Here is a 17,613-nt window from a genome sequence, read left to right on the forward strand (position 1 = left end):
ATGGTTAGTCTCAGTTCTGCAAGAACCACACTCCGGCTTAAGTCTTCAACGCCTAGTATTGGGTTGGACTTGTAGTGGGTGTTTAATAAATACTTGTTGATGGACTCGAGGGTTGTGGATTTCTCTTATTAAATTTGGAATATTCAACCATCAAAATATTCTATTTTTTTTTTTTTTTTTTTGCGTCTTACCTGATCAATGATCCATCTATATTGGTTAGCATAAAATATATTATCAGTATACTACTGAATTCTTTGACTTTGCCAACAAGTGAAAAGAACAGTGTTCTTTTTTTTTTTTTCCCACTAGAAAGACAGGACTTAAGTGTTTTTAAAACGAAGATAACCTCATCATTTGTTGGCAAGCTTTCTTTTTCTGATTGCACTTATATACTTGATTAGAGAATTACTTTGGTGACTCAACTGGTAAAGAATCTGTCTACAATGCAGGAGACCCGAGTTCAATCCCTGGGTTGGAAGAGCCCTTGGAGAAGGGAGTGAAAACACACTCCAGTATTCTTGCCTGGAGGATTCCATGGACAGAGGAGCCAGGCGGCTACAGTCGATGGCGTGGCAAACAGTATAACACGACTGAGCGACTTTCACTTTATATTTCAATATATGTAACTCGATACAGTATTTTAATGGTATTAAGAAAGGTATTTATGTTTTTAGGAAATAAGTGCTATGTCATCCAGTAAATAAAGTAAATCAGAAATACTGTCAGTCTAGTTCAAGTTGCTATAACAAATTACCATAAACTGGATGGCTTATAGATAAAAGAAATTTATTTATCATAGTTCCAGAGGCTGGTTCAAGATCAAGGTGCATCAGATTCCACGTCTGGTGGGAGCCTGCTTCCTGGTACCTGCTGCTGCTGCTGCTAAGTCACTTCAGTCGTGTCCGGCTCTGTGCGACCCCATAGACAGCAGCCCACCAGGCTCCGCCATCCCTGGGATTCTCCAGGCAAGAACACTGGAGTGGGCTGCCATTTCCTTCTCCAATGCAGGAAAGTGAGAAGGGAAAGTGAAGTCGCTCAGTCGTGTCCTACTCTCTGCGACCCCACGGACTGCAGCCTACCAGGCTCCTCCATCCATGGGATTTTCCAGGCAAGAGTACTGGAGTGGGGTGCCATTGCCTTCTCCTGGTGCCTAGAGGATGCTTTCTAACTGTATTCTCACATGGTGGAAGGGGTTAGTTAGTTCTCTAGAGGCTGATATTCACCCCTAAAGGCTTCACCTCTTAATACCATCACACTGGGGTTAGAATTTCAACATATATGGGATGGGGGGAGGACACAAACATTCAAACCATAGCAAATAGTAAAGAATTTTTAAATTGGATGATAGCTATTTCCGATACCAGTAATCAGATGAGATGCCTTAGTTGTTATTGAAATTTTAAATCAAGTTAAAATAATTATTAAAACCTAAACTTCACAAGCATTAGTTTACCCAGTGATCACAGTTTAAATTTTACTGTGAACATGTTAGAAAATAGGTTTCCCCTGTCATAACATAAGACTTTTGTTTGAGACGACATAAATTTGCATTCCTTTGAACTCTGGGGTTATCATACAGGGTAATTAAAAAATCATTGACTTAGAATGATAGACCTGAGACTTGGTGATGAAAAGCACCACAAACTTTCACTTCTTAATTTACTTCTCAACTTCTTTTGAAGAGTTCATTAACCCCTTTATTACTGCATACATATGCATGATGGACTGTTTTAATATATTCCTATGCAAAGTCGATTTTAAAATAGTTTCTGAGCAGATGGCGTTATTAACAAAATCCATGAGCATAGTCTCATGTGTGCAAACATTCGAGGTTACATAGCAGGAATGCTTAAGATTTATTTCCAGTTTTGCCTGTAACTTAAAACAAGTCCTAACTACTCTTGTGGGTATATTGAGTAAATAATTTTTAATAAACAAATTTATCTGCTTATACGTTAACTTTGACCAATAATAATTGTCTCATATTTCTTGATGAACAGCAAGCCCTAGAGACTGTGGTACATGGTAGTTTTAAATGCACAGTACCACTTGATATACTGGGCTTTCCAAGTGGCTCAGTGGTAAAGAATCCACCTGTCATTACAGGAGACACAGGAGACAGAGGTTCAATCCCTGGGTTGGGAAGATCCCCTGGAGGAGGGCATGACAACCCACTTCAGTATTCTTGCCTGGAAAATCCCGTGGATAGAGGAGCCTGTCAGTCTAAAGTCCATGGGGTAACAAAGAATTGGACACAACTTAGCGACTGAGCACCCACACGAGCATACTACTTGATATAGGATAGAACTGTTCTCAGTTTTGAAGGTCAGTTTATTTACTTGTGGATAATGTGCTAATATATCCTTTCACATAAGATTAATTGATGGCAATCTTTGTATAGAATGTTTAACTTGGAAGCTTTTTCATCTATCAGATTGGCAAAGATCAAAAAGATTACTCACTCTACTGAAGAAGACAGGGAACCAGGCACTATGATACTTTGCTTATGGTAGTGCAAATTAAGACAGCTTCTATAAAGGGTAGATTGTCAGTTTTTACTAAAATGATAAAAGCACATACCTTTTGATCAAGCAGTTCCACTTCTAGGAATTTATTCTACAGATACGTAAGTATCAGATACATAAAGTGAGTTTCTTGACCATTTGAAGCCAACTTTCAGAAGTAACCTGTATATGACATTCTCATCCCATGATCTGTCATATAATCATTAAAACACACACACAATAAGCTATTGTATTGAGAGCAAAAATTTTAAAAGATCTTTAAAGTGAAAAATCAAGATGCAGAATAATACATATAGTATACAGTAATAGTGATGTAAAAAGAAAAACATGGGTAGATGGAACAAAAACACATAGTAGCTTGAATATTTATATTAACTTGATTATATACCAAATATCTGTGGAGGAATTTGGTGACATAGGAAGATAGGGGTGGGGCTAGATGTGCTGGGAAAAAAGAGTGGGAAGACGTTTTTCACTCTATGCCTGCCATTTTACTGTGTTCAGTCAGTTCAGTTCAGTTCAGTCACTCAGTCTGTTCAATTCTTTTAAACCCCATGGACCGCAGCACACCAGGCTTCCCTGTCCATCACCAACTCCTGGAGCTTGCTCAAACTCATGTCCATTGAGTCGGTGATGCCATCCAGCCACTCATCCTCTGTCGTCCCCTTCTCCTGCCAAGTTCCATCATTCCCAGCATCAGGGTCTTTTCCAATGAGTCGGCTCTTCACATCAGGTGGTCAAAGTATTCGAGTTTCAGCTTCAACATCAGTCCTTCCAGAGAATATTCAGGACTGATCTCCTTTAAGATGGACTGGTTGGACCTCCTTGTAGTCCAAGGGACTCTCAAGAGTCTTCTCCAACACCACAGTTCAAAAGCATCAATTCTTCGGTGCTCAGCTTTCTTTATAGTCCAACTCTCACATTCATACATGACTACTGGAAAAACCATGGCTTTGACTAGATGGACCTTTGTTGGCAATATAATGTCTCTTCTTTTTAATATGCTGTCTAGGTTGGTCATAACTTTTCTTCCAAGAAGAAAGCGTCTTTTAATTTCATGGCTGCAATCACCATCTGTGGTCATTTTCGAGCTGCCCCCAAAATAAAGTCTCTCACTGTTTCCATTGTTTCCCCTTCTATTTGCCATGAAGTGACAGGACCAGATGCCATGATCTTAGTTTTCTGAATGTTGAGCTTTAAGCCAACTTTTTCAGTCTCCTTTTTCACTTTCATCAAGAGGCTCCTTAGTTCCTATTCACTTTCTGCCCTAAGTGTGGTGTCATCTGCATATTGAGATTATTGATATTTCTCCCAGCAATCTTGATTCCAGCTTGTGCTTCATCCAGCCCAGCATTTCTTATGATAAATTCTGCATATAAGTTAAATAAGCAGGGTGACAATATACAGCCTTGATGTACTCCTTTCCCAAATTTGAACCAGTCTGTTGTTCCATGTCCAGTTCTAACTGTTGCTTCCTGACCTGCATACAGATTTCTCAGGAGGCAGGTCAGGTGGTCTGTTATTCCCATCTCTTTAAGAATTTTTCATTTTGTTGTGATCCACACAGTCAGGCTTTGACATAGTCAATAGGATTATACATTGGAAGTGACAAATAGATTCAAGGGATTAGATCTGATAGATAGAGTGCCTGTAGAAGTATGGACGGAGGTTTGTGACATTGTATAGGAGGCAGTGATCAAGACCATCCTCAAGAGAAAGAAACGCAAAAGGCAAAATGGTTTACTGTGTTACTTATTCTAAATATAGATTTTAAAATATTCTTAAGTGAAGCCAGTAGCAAATAAAAGATACTCTTGGGAAAAGAGTATCTAGGCATCAGATGCTGTCAAATGAGTAAGGTATAAAAGTCAATGGGAAAAAAAAAAAGTCAATGGGTATTTTGACTCTGATTTTTGTAGTTTCTAAATTTAAAGAAGTTTCCTATATTCAGTATCCCTAGTAATAAAATTGTATTAGGACAGCGCATGGGATTTAATGGATTCACTAAAATTAACCAGTTATATCAGCATAAAAATGCATATAATTTAGTGAATTGACAGATATTTTTAAGGAAAAAGTTGAGATGGTTATAGATTCAAATGTAGTTGTTAAGAAATACTTATATGATAATATATGATTTTAAGAAATAATACAGAGAGTTCTTGTGTGCCCTTTACACAGTTTTATGCAAGTGTAACATTTTGCAAAGCTATACTACAACATCATAATTAGAATATTGACATTGATAAAGCAGCGTGCAGAATAGTTCCATCACTGTAAGGATCCCTGTGTGGCCCTTTCATAAGCACAAGCACTTCTTTGCTGTCCCCAACCTCTCCTTAAATTGTGGTAATCACTAATCTATTATTCATGTTTGTTGTCTTGTCTTTTCAAGAATGTTGTGTAAGTAGAATCATATAGTATGCAACCTTTTGGGATTGGCTTCTTCCACTCATCATAATTGTCTGTAGATTCATCTAAGCTGTTGTGCGTGTTGGTAGTTTGTTTGTTTTTTTCTTTTTCTGAGTAGTATTCCATGGTATGGATTTACCAGAGTTTCTTTAATCATTCACTCTTTGAATGACGTCTGAGTTGTTGCAGTTTAGGGCTGTTATGAATAAAGCTGCTGTAGACAGTTGTTTATAGATTTTATGGAACCTAACTTTTCCTTTCTGCAGGATAAGTGCCCAGGAGGGCATTGGGTTATATGGTAGTTGCATACATTGTTTTCTGGAGAGCTGCAGCATATTACATTCTCACTCCCCAGGTAGGAATGATCCATTTGCTCTGTATCCTTGTCAGAATTTGGTTATCACTCTATTTAAGCCATCCCGATCTGTGCAGTGACATTGCATTGTGGTTTTAGTTACCATTTCCTAATGGTAACTGATGATGGCAAACCACATTTCACGTGTTCATTTGCCATCCATACATCATATTCAGTGAAATGTTCCTTCATGTCCCGTGTCCATTTTCTGAATAATTTTTAATTGATGTGTTTTATGAGTTCTTATAGATCCTAAATGCTGGTTTTTCTTTTCCCCTTGGGGTCATGGTTTGCAAATATTTTAGCTTTGCAAAATAAGTCTTTAGCTTATTTTTTCATCCAATTAATAGTTTCTTTAACTGAGCAGATTAAAAAATTTTGAAGTCCATTTTACTAAAATTTTTGCTTTGATGGAGTCTGCTTTTGGTGTCATGTCTAAGAACTCTTTGCTTAGCTCTATACTTCAAACATTTTCTCTGATGATATTTTTTTAAAAGTTTTATAGTTTGATGTTTTACATTTAAGTCCATGATTCCCTTTGAGCTAGTTTTTGTATTAGGGTAACTAAAATGTGTCTTTCAAGGCTAATGTTTAAATTGTGTTTAAAAGAAAATCACTGCATGGGTTTAAAAACCTAAACCACACCCTTTTTACACAGGTGTAACCCTGTTGTGAATAGTCCCTTGGAAAATATTTTAAATTTAGTTAAGTATTTTTACTTTCAGTTAAATTCAATGACTATTCAGTTTATCTCCCCCATTTGGCAGTTATCAATTGCTACATATGCTACATAGCTAACTATCCTTTTTTTTTTTTTTTAAGTAGGTTTGATACAATATTTTATCAAAGCTTTCACCTTCTGGATTGTAGTGACTTGAAACAATAATGATTTATCTTTTCTCATTATTCTCTGTGTTGGTTGGGCTCAGCTAGCTGCTTCATCTGTTCTAGTTGATATTAACTAGCAATTTAACTTTGACTAGAATGTCAAAATCTTTGTTCTTGTGCCTGTGGGTTTAGCTCAGATGGCTGATACAATCGGTTGACTGATTGAATTTATCTTTCTCTCTCTCTCCATGTGGGATTTCTAACAGGGCAGATGGACTTTTTAGTATTGAGCCTGGCTTCCAAGAAGTCAAAGCAGAAATTGCCAGATTTCTTTAGGCCTTGCTTTGTAACTTGTATAGGGTCACTTCCGCATTCTAATGGTCAAAGTTTAAGCCCAGCCCAGAATTAAAAGAAGGAAATAGACTCCATCTTTTAACAAAATGAGTAACAGGGATAATACTGCATTGGGAGGAATTGTTAATGTTTGTTTTTGTTTTCTACTGTAGGAAATAGCTAAGATCATACTTGACATTCTAGGATGATGACAATAAAATATGTTAAATGCTTTCACATTCATTTTTTCCATAAAGCACAAAAATACAAATATGTAAATAAATGTAGTACAATAATATATGCCTATTGTTTATGTTCAATTGCTAAGTCATGTCCGACTCTTTGCAACCCCTCTTTACTGCATGCCAATTTCCCCTGTCCTTCACTATTTCCCAGAGTTTGTTCAGATTCATGTCCATTGAGTCAGTGATGCTATTTAACAATCTCATCCTCTCCTGCCCCTTTCTCCCATTGCCTTCAATCTTTCCCAGCATCAGGGTCTTCCAGTGAGTCAACTCTTTGCATCAGGTGGTCAAATTATTGGAGCTTCAGCTTCAGCATCAGTCCTTCCAGTGAATATTCAGGGTTGATTTCCTTTAGGATTGACTGTATGAACGTAGTCCAGTCATGTCCAACTTTTTACAACCCCATGGACCCTAGCCTGCCAGGCTCTTCTGTCCCTGGGATTCTCCAGGCAAGAATACTGGAGTGGGTTGCCATTTCCTTCTCCAGTTAGGGTTGACTGGTATATGCCTATAATAGGCTACTGCTGCTGCTGCTGCTGCTAAGTCGCTTCAGTCGTGTCCGACTCCTCTGTGCGACCCCATAGACAGCAGCTCGCTAGGCTCCCCTGTCCCTGGGATTCTTCAGGCAAGAACACAGGAGTGGGTTGCCATTTCCTTCTCCAATGCATGAAATTGAAAAGTGAAAATGAAGTCGCTCAGTGGTGTCTGACTTTTCATGACCCCATGGACTGCAGCGTACCAGGCTCCTCCGTCCATGGGATTTTCCAGGCAAGAGTACTGGAGTGGGGTGCCATTTCCTTCTCCAATAATAGGCTGCTAATAACTCCTAAAAGTATGTCTACCTCTTAATTCCTGGCACTTGTGAATGTTACCATAACTGGAAAAAGAGTCATTGCAGAAATTATCTTCAGATCAAAAGATTATCCCCAAATCTCTAGATGGGCCCTGCCTGCCTTGCCATTACAAATATCCTTATATGAAAGAAGCAGAAGGAGATTAGACACAAAAAGAAGAGGAGGAGACACTGTGAACATGAAGGTGTAGATTGGAGTGGTGTTGCGGTGAGTGAAGTACCACGGGCAGCCCCAGAAGTCAGAAGAGGCCAGGCAGAGATTTCCCCCCAGAGCCTCCTGAGGGAGCGCGGACCTGCCCACACTTGATTTTGGTTCACTCAAGCTGATTTTGAATCTCTGGCTTCCAGAGCTTTGAAAAATTAGATTTCTGTTGTTTCAAGCCACGAAATTTTGAATTTGTTACAGAAGCCTCAGGAAATGAATACAGTGTCTAAATCTGAGGTGTCCTGAATATGTTAATAAAAGTTTACATGTTCAAAAGACTTTTGTATGTTTTTAAAATGTTTAAAAGACTTTTTGAAAGAGTTAAGTAAGATATACGATCTGTGCTTGGTTCACGGAAGTCAACAGAAATACATTTCAGTTTCTAGAAATTACTTTACAATTAACTCTGAAATAATTGTAGGCTCACAGGAAGGTGCGAAGGGAAGTCCTGTGTATCCTTCTCCTGGCCTCCCCACTTGATAATCTTATATAAAAGTAGAATAGAATATCAAAACAGCATATCGATACTGTGTTATTCACAAAGCTTTTCCAGACTACACAATAATTTTTTTTCTATGTATGTGTAGTTCTTTGCAATTTTATCACATGTATATCCTCATGTAACCCTTATCACAATGAACACACTAAATGGTACCATCTTACAAGATTCCCTTGTGCTACTCATTTATAGCACACCCACCTGTCCTTCCATACCCAGGAACCACTGTGGTTCATCTCTGTCATTATGTAATTTTACAAATGCTTTATAAATTGAATCATGAAATTTGCGTCATTTTCAAATTGGCTTCCTGCACCATTTTACCCACTCCAGGACTCTTGCCTGGAGAATTCCATGGACAGAGGAGCCTGGCAGGCTATAGTCCATGGGGTTGCAAAGAGTTGGACATGACTAAGAGAATAATACTTTCACCACCCCCCTCACTGAGCATCATTTGCTGGAAGTTCATCCAGGGTTTTGTGTGTATCAATAGTTCCTTCCTTTTTATGGCTGATATTTCATGATGTGATGTACTCTGGTTTGTTTAACCACCTACCCATTGAAGGAAACTGGGGTAGTTTTCAGTTTGGGGCCACTATGAGTAAAGATTTTTATGAACATTTATGTACAAGTTTCTGCTTGAAAATAAATTTTTATTTTCTGAGATATACGCCTAAGAATACAAAATGGTAGTCACCCTGGTAATGCTATTATTAGTGCTAAAAGAAACTGGCCAAAAAAAAAAAAAGAAACTGGCAACTATTTTTTAGAGTAGCTATACTATTTTACATTTCTATTAGCAACATATGATTGATCTAGTTTCTTTACATCCTCACCAATTGTTGGTGTCGTCATGTATTTATTTATTTATGCCATTCTGATAGATATGTTATAGCTTTTTGGGTAAAACATATATTAACAAGTTTAAGTTGTTACTTTGTATTTCACTTGTAAAAATATTCTCCTCCTTTTGATTGGTTCTGTGATTTTTTTGGTCATCTTTTTGTTTAATGCATATCTCAGATGCAAGTGCCTTCCTCCTACTTTAGGATTTTGCATATTTTCACGAAATATTAATTAGTGTCTACTATAATTTCAAAAGATTTTGTAACAACAGTAGTTAAAAAGTCTTAAAAGGTGAAGCAAGAATTGTGTTGATTGTATAGTGAATTATATCTATTTTGAGTTAATTCTACAGTGAAATAAAGACTAATAAAGACAAAGGCAGAGAAAATACCTATTACCGACAACAGGGATGCAAATGATAGGACTACAAAGCCTATAGACATTAAATAGTTCTAGGGAATATTTTGAATCACTCTGCCGCCAATAAATTTGACAATTTAGATAATATAGATTCTTTGAAAAACACAACTAACTGAAATTAAAAGAGTGAAAAAAGAAAAGAAAACCTAAGTAGCTGTATATCAATATAATACATTGAATTTTTCATTTAAAATATTGCAAAAAAGAAAACTCCAGGCCGAGATGGTTTTATTGGTGAGTGCTACAAACATTTTAGGAAGAAGTAAAACTAATCCTACGTATATTCTCTCAGAAAATAAAAACTTTATTTCAAAACTCTTATTTAGGGGTCCACAAAAACCAGAGAAGGAAAATATATTGCATAAGAAAAAAAATTTTTACAGATCCACTTTCCCATGAATATAGTTGAAAAATATCCTTACCAAAATATTAGCGATTTAATTCAATAATATATTAAAAAGGGTAATAAATATAGACCAAGTGTGGTTTATCCCATAATGAAAGATATTAAATCAATCAATATAATACTTTACATGAACAAATTAAGAAGTTGTGTGATTATCTTAATAAAAGCAGGAAATTATATAACGAAAGTCAACAGTTATGCATGATTCAAAAAAAAAAAATTCACTGAATTATGAATAAAAGAAACTTCTAAACAGGTAAAAGGATCCAATGGAGAAAAAAATCCATCACTAACAGAGTACCTAACAGTAAAATATTGAGTACTTCCCCCTAACATCAGGGCATAGATAAAGAAGTCTGCTCTTAACACTTCTGTTCAAAATTGTGGTAGATGTCCTAGCCAAAAAATAAGTCAAGACAAAGCAATTAAGATAAGCAATGAGAGAAAAACTCTCTTTATTTACCAATGATGTATATAAAAATCCTAAATGATCTTTAAAAAATAACAACTTGATTAGCATTATTGCAGGAAAGAAAGTGCTTCCCCGGTGACTCAGCAGCAAAGAATTTGCCTGCAGTGCAGGAGCTTCAGGAAATGTGGGTTCTCTCCCTGGGTGGGAAGATCCCCTGCAGGAGGGCATGGCAACCCACTCCAGTATTCTTGCCTAGACAATCCCATGGACAGAGGAGCCTGGTGGGCTACAGTCCATAGGGTTGCAGAGTCAGACACGACTGAAGTGACTTGGCAGCAGCAGCAGCGGGATAGAAACCTTGTATTAAAAAATCTTATTTTTTTTCTGGATAGAAATTAAAGCAGATACAAATAAATGCCATGATATACTACGTTTATAAATCTGAAAACTCAATTTTCTGAGATGTCACCGTTCCCCAAATGGATCTACAGACTCAGTCAATGTAAACCCATTCAAAATTCCAGCAGACTGTTTTTTGGGGTAGAAATTGACAAGCTGATTTCAGAATTTGTACGGATGGGCAATGAAACAATCTTAAAAAAGGGAAAACATATTAAAAATGGTTAGGGTTGAGAACCACAAATATTTATTATGTTGATTTTAAAAGGTTTTGAATCTTGTTTTGAGTGTTTAAAATAGATTTTTTTTCCTGAAAAGTTACACATGAAGATATTAAACAATACAGAAACAGGAGAATGAGAAAAATGTAAAGATAAATCCAAATTAAATACTGTAACATTTCAAACATTTTAATGTATAAGTCTTTACATAGAATAGATAAATGGTAATAACATGCCCGTTACATTTATAATGGGTGTATTATTTTAATAGGTATATTATTTACATTTATAATACGTTTATAATAGGTGATTTATAACAGTGTCTAATGAGGTTTTTTGTTTGCAAGCTGCAGAAACTGATGCTGGCTAAGAAAGGAAAAAAGAAACATTAACAGGGTCACAGGGGCTCAAAGAAACAATGGGGTGCTTGGCAATAAGAAGGGGAAGAGCAAGAATGAAAATGGTTCTGAAAACCAGGAAGCAGGTCCATGACTACTGTAGAAGTTACAGCCTGGGCATAATGCCTTTGGAGTTAAGTGAGATGCCAACGTTTTGATCTCTTTGTTCCTGTCCTTGAGATTCAAAATCCAGGGAAGGGAAATCTAAGTGGATAAATGCAGATTATTTTCCAAGTAACAGCAGTACTTCTGTCTTCCCTATATTCATACCTACTTTAGCGAATTCACTTTATTTCTCCTTTCATCAAAATTCGGAGTTTATTTACTCTCAAGTCATCCAGACTTAGCTGTGTAACTTGCTTTGGGCAGTGAGACATTAGCAATTATGACTCAAATGGGCTTTACTAGTGTTTGTGTGTTGAGCTTACCCCTTTTGGCTAGAGTTGGGACTCTGAGCTTGTCATGGGAACAGGTTGAAGCTCCACACACTGGAGAGACTGTGTGTAGGAGGACCAAAGTGCTCTGAATTATAGGCTGTGCTTAATGGCTCAGTCATGTCTGACCCTTTGTGAGCCCATGGACTGTAGCCCGCCAGGCTCCTCTGTCTATGGGGATTCTCCAGGCAAGAATCCTGGAGTGGGTTGCCATGCCCTTCTCCAGGGGATCTTGCCAACCTAGGGATCAAACCCAGGTCTCACATTGCAGGCAGATTCTTTACCATCTGAGTCACCAGGGAAGCTGGACTTCTAGGCTACCTCTTGCCTCCTGCCAGAATGTGATTTCGACCCTCTTAGACCATCCTCCTCCACTTGAGTTGAGAGGTGACTACAGTGCGGAAGTGACCCAAGTCAAGTGAAGCAAAGCAACTGATCATCTAAGCCTAGAGTAAATTGCTAACCCACAAAATTATGAGCAAATACAGTTTTTGTTTGTTAAGCTATTAAATTTTGAGGTAATTTACTATGCTAAGATCATGGCATCTGGTCCCATCACCTCACGGGAAATAGATGGGGAGACAGTGGAAACAGTGTCAGACTTTATTTTTTTGGGCTCCAAAATCACTGCGGATGGTGACTGCAGCCATGAAATTAAAAGACACTCCTTAAGTTATGACCAACCTAGATAGCATATTAAAAAGCAGAGACGTTATTTTGCCAACAAAGGTCTGTCTGGTCAAGGCTATGGTTTTTCCAGTGGCCATGTATGGATGTGAGAGTTGGACTGTGAAGAAGGCTGAGCACTGAAGAATTGATGCTTTTGAACTGTGGTGTTGGAGAAGACTCTTGAGAGTACCTTGGACTGCAAGGAGATCCAACCAGTCCATCCTAAAGGAGATCAGTCCTGGGTGTTCATTGGAAGGACAGATGCTGAAGCTGAAACTCCAATACTTTGGCCACCTGATGCGAAGAGTTGACTCATTGGAAAAGACCCTGATGCTGGGAGGGATTGGGGGCAGGAGAAGGGGACGACAGAGGATGAGATGACTGGATGGCATCACCGACTCGATGGGCATGAGTTTGAGTAAACTCCGGGAGTTACTGATGGACAGAGAGGCCTGGTGTGCTGCGATTCATGGGGTCGCAAAGAGTCAGACACGACTGAGCGACTGAACTGAACTGTACTGAACTATGCAGAGAGAGAAGACTTTTTTTTTTTCTTTTTAAAGTGGTGTAAAAATACCGGAAACATGTTGCATTTGCTTTGAACTCACATTAGCCTTAATAGAATAAACTTGTAATATAATACAAATATAAGAGGGACTATTATCATAGTAATAAAAGAAAACATATACTGAGTACTCTCAATGTGTTGGCGTTTATCCAAGCTCTTTATTATTAGCTAACTCAGCATTTCAGCCAAGGTCATAAAACCATTAGTGATAGAGTTTGGATTTAAACTCAGTCTATTTTTATATCCTAGATGTTAATGTTTGGCACCAATACATGTCTTCATACCAGTAAAAATTAATTCCTACAAGATCCCATTAAAAGTAGTAAATAAGAAGGATTATATGAAACATGAAGAGGTGCAGTCATTATCCAGTTTTGGACCATGAGTTTCATATTTACATTTTCTTTTTTTCTGGCCATGCCACACAGCATATGGGATCTTAGTTCCCCAACCAGGGATGGAACCGGTGTCCCCTGCATTGGAAGTGCAGAGTCTTAACCACTGGACTACCAGTGAAGTCCCTCATATTTAGACAGTATCCTAACTTGCTTTCTGCCATGAAAGATGAAGACGTTTCCATACCTTTCTTTCTCTCTCCCATTTAAATTCCTGATTTTGTTAGATTATTTTTGGATATTAATTTTTATTATATTTATATCTTTCTCCCTACATATTCTCCCTACATATGTACATATATATATTTTTCTCCAAACATAATTCCTATGTTTGAGCCTTATTTCCCTGTTTAAATTAATGTTTACTCCTATTATTTAACATGGGTCTCTGTCCTAATTGGCTAAGTTTCACGATCGTGTAGCCTGTTCCTCTCCCTCCCCGTAGGGCTCATCAGATCTCTCATGGATTGGACGATGTGCCTGTGACATTTATAATTAAAAGATAAAATACTTGAGTATGAAAACTGGAGATCAAGTACTTTCTTCTCTTCACTTTTATAGAAGTGACTGAATATCCTGAGAAGTCTTTTATTTCTCCTTTCTACTTCTGCTTGAAATCCCTAGGAGTTTTTATCTCAATACTGTCTCAGTGTTGACACTTCTGCATTACTTTTTGAAATTATTATTATCTAAACGTCTGTTATTTCATCTTTATTTTGTGTTTCATTAATTTTGTTTCCTGATATACTACATTTATGTTTTGCTTTTGTTTCCTTCTCAACTATTACCCCTGTACCCTCAACTACATCACCCTGTTTCTCTGTAAAACATTCATTCTTAGCAACTAATTTCATAATTACTTAGTAAACAATCTTACCTTTGAATAGGGAGATTTCTATCTTGTCATACTATGTGATAAAAAGCTTAGTGTCATGAAAATGGAGCATATATGGTGTGACTTGGAGCACTCTGCACCTTCAATCCAGATTTAATCTCTGAAAGAGTGGTTGTCAGGCTTCCCAGGTGGTGCTAGTGGTAAAGAGCCAATGCAGGAAAGGCCAGGGACTTGGGTTCCATCCCTGGGTTGGGAAGATCCCCTGGAGGAGGACATGGGAACCCCCTCCAGTAATATTGCCTGGAAATTTCCATGGACAGAGGAGCCTGGTGGGCTACAGTCCATGGGGCTGCAAAGAATCGGACACGACTGAGCGTACACAGTGGTTGGTTGGTAAATTTTTTCTATAGTAAATATTTCAAGCTTTGCAATGCATTCAAAGTGATTCAGCTCTTGTAGCACAACATTAGCCATAGGAGATATGTACATTTGTGGGCATGACTCTGTGCCAATACAATTCTCTTTATGAAATCAGACAGCGGGCTGTATTGGACCCACAAACTGTATTTCTGACCCAACTCTTGACTATCTGTTGCTCCATTGTAGACAGGAGGCTTTTCCCAGGTAATGATGACAGCTAATGCAGCTCCTTGGTGCAGACAAAGAACAGTCATGACAGCTTGCTGCCCAGTTGACTCTGACAGGTGGGGATGATGCTAACTTGGTAGAAACTGTGCAGTTACTTGATTCTGATTATCCTGCTGCTCATGTGACCTGTAGAACACCAATACTTTTTCACTCACTACTTCACGTCCTTCCTGGATATTCCTGTTTTGAAGCAACAGTAATACACTTTTGGATATAGTCAATTATATTTTCAAATCTTCATCTGTGCCATACGTTTATGGACTAAGTTCTTCAGGCAAGCTTTTGGCATCCATAAACATTTTCTCTTTCAAAAAAGTTGGGTCTTAAAATTTTGAAATTTATTTGACTTACAAATTGTTGTCTCATATACTAAGTTTTTATAACTCCACTCAGAAACTCTATATTTTTTGGCTATATGCAGTCTCTATATAAGAAAGGAATGCCTCTGACTCAGTAAATATAGGACCTTGGGACAAAAGGCAAAAGGCAAAAAAAAAAAACAAAAACAAAAAACAACCAAAACACTAAACCAAATGTGTAATAATGCAAAATACTTGTAGTTATTATACAATGTAATTCGCCATACTTTCAGTTCATATAGTTGACAGAGTTAAACACTGAGAATGTGAGATTGGTAAGATAAAGTCATTCTCCAAGGAGAGATTATGGCCTATTGAAGAAGAGATATTTTTTTCCACCCAGACAACTCACTTGTTATTGTGGAAGTTTCAATGTTAACTGCAGCCCCACCCTATATTATCCTATAGTGATCCCCATCCCATATTATCCTTCAGCAATCCCTAAGAGGAGGAGGTGGGTAAGAAACAGTGAGAAAAGAGAGTATAAATTATTTTACTTGTGACATTTTTAATGTACTATCACTTTTGTTTTTGCTTATAATAGAAAAGGAACTGTAAATGCATGCAAATAGATATATAATATTCCTTTTTAACTTTTACATTTTATAAAATTTGCCTAAGATTATTGCATTATAAATCTGTATATGTAGTTAAGTATATTTTAGGAATTTAAAATATAAAATTGCATTTAAATTTTGTTTCTGTTAGACATTGATTTTTTTCATAGAAAATAAGAACTTTGGGTTGTTGTATAGGAATTTTCAAGTTAAACTTTGCCAAAAGATATACTATGTAAGCTGGTATGATTATCTGTTGGATATGTAAAAAACATGCAACAGTGTCTAAATATGTTATTTTTCTTTTTTTTTTTCCTGCAAAGATGAGAAATATACAGAAGAAATACAATTCTGAGATAGCTAATTTGGGGGAGACTCATGAGTAACACTGTTTTTTAATTTTTTTCTTTTTGAAGAAGAGTTTTAGTGTAATAATACTTTAAACTTCAATACTTTCCTTTCTATTTTATGGAAAAAAGCAAAAAGAATAGTAGATAAATGTTTATTGAGGAAACTAAGTTGAGTCATATAACTGCGAGAAGTTATACAACTAAGTAAAAAGTCTAGGACATAACTCCAAACTTGTCAAATTAAAACAAACGCCTTATCCTTGTATCAGTAAAGTTATTATGCCAACAGTTTATCATTAGATGATCCAAAAAATGTAGACCGTTAGATAATTTATGTCTCACAAATCATACTTTCTTATATGTCAGGTCGTTTTCTTCCAGCAAAAATTCTTGGGAAACAGCTTTTTTCAGCTTTTCAATGATTGTATGTTTTCATTTATTGAACTAATACTTACTGAGCTTTAGGGGTAGATAATGCAAATTAAACAGATATACTCCCTAACTTCATGAAACTATTTCCTTATTCAAACCTTGTTGGCCTCTTTAAAATAGTTACCTTTAGAAGTTTTTCACTTATTCTAGAGATGTTTCTATTCTTGAGAATATTTTGGGAATGCTTCTTCTTCAAGAATTTTCTTCACAGTCTTTCTTTTAACCTTCACCAAATCCTAAATTAGTGTTTTTCCTTGGGGTACACATTTTAATTTTGTAATCAATGAAACGCCATCCAAATCTTAAAATGACAAATAGATGATCAAGTTAAAGAATTTTTTTTCCCATTGGTTACCCAGTTCTGTTTTTATTAAGGTTATAAGATAAAGTATGACAGTGTTTCTCTGACATTTTAAATGTAAACCTAACAGCAGTTCCGTTAAAGAATTCCATTCTTTTTCTAGCAGTGAATGGCAGAATTCTTTTGGATATCATTTTTCAAGCTTCCTGATCTAGTTTTGAGGAGAAACTCTCATACATTTAGTTACTTTTGAAAACAGATAATTTCACACTGGTCAGAATGGCTACCATCAAAAAATCTATAAATAAGTTCTGGGGAGGGTGTGGAAAAATGGGAACCTTTATACACTGTTGGTGGGAATGTAAATTGGTATAGCCATTATGGAAAACATTCCTTTAAAAAACTAAAAAAGAGAACTACCATATGATCCAGCAATTCCATTTGTAGGTATATATTTGGAAAAATGGAAAACTACTTCAAAAGGATGCATAAACCCCACTGTTCAATGCAGTACTGTCTGCAGTAGCTAAGACATGGAGGCAGTCCAAGTGCCCATCAGCAGGCAATTGGCTTATGAGGATGTGGTGTATACACGCACACACACTGGAATATTACTCAGCCATAAAAAGAATGAAATATTGCCATTTGTAGCAAGATGGATGGACCTAGAGAATTTTATGCTTAGTGAAGTAAGACAAAGACAAATAC

At 36.8% G+C, this 17,613-nt stretch overlaps 1 protein-coding gene across 3 annotated transcripts in view; it reads left to right on the forward strand.

Annotated features, from left to right (window-relative positions):
* The window catches only part of SLC6A15 (solute carrier family 6 member 15), a 50,956-nt gene that overhangs the window by 2,234 nt on the left and 31,109 nt on the right, over nt 1-17,613 (forward strand). The window lies entirely within an intron of this gene.

Source organism: Cervus canadensis, chromosome 25, assembly GCF_019320065.1.
Source record: "Cervus canadensis isolate Bull #8, Minnesota chromosome 25, ASM1932006v1, whole genome shotgun sequence".
NCBI classification, from domain to species: Eukaryota; Metazoa; Chordata; class Mammalia; order Artiodactyla; family Cervidae; genus Cervus; species Cervus canadensis.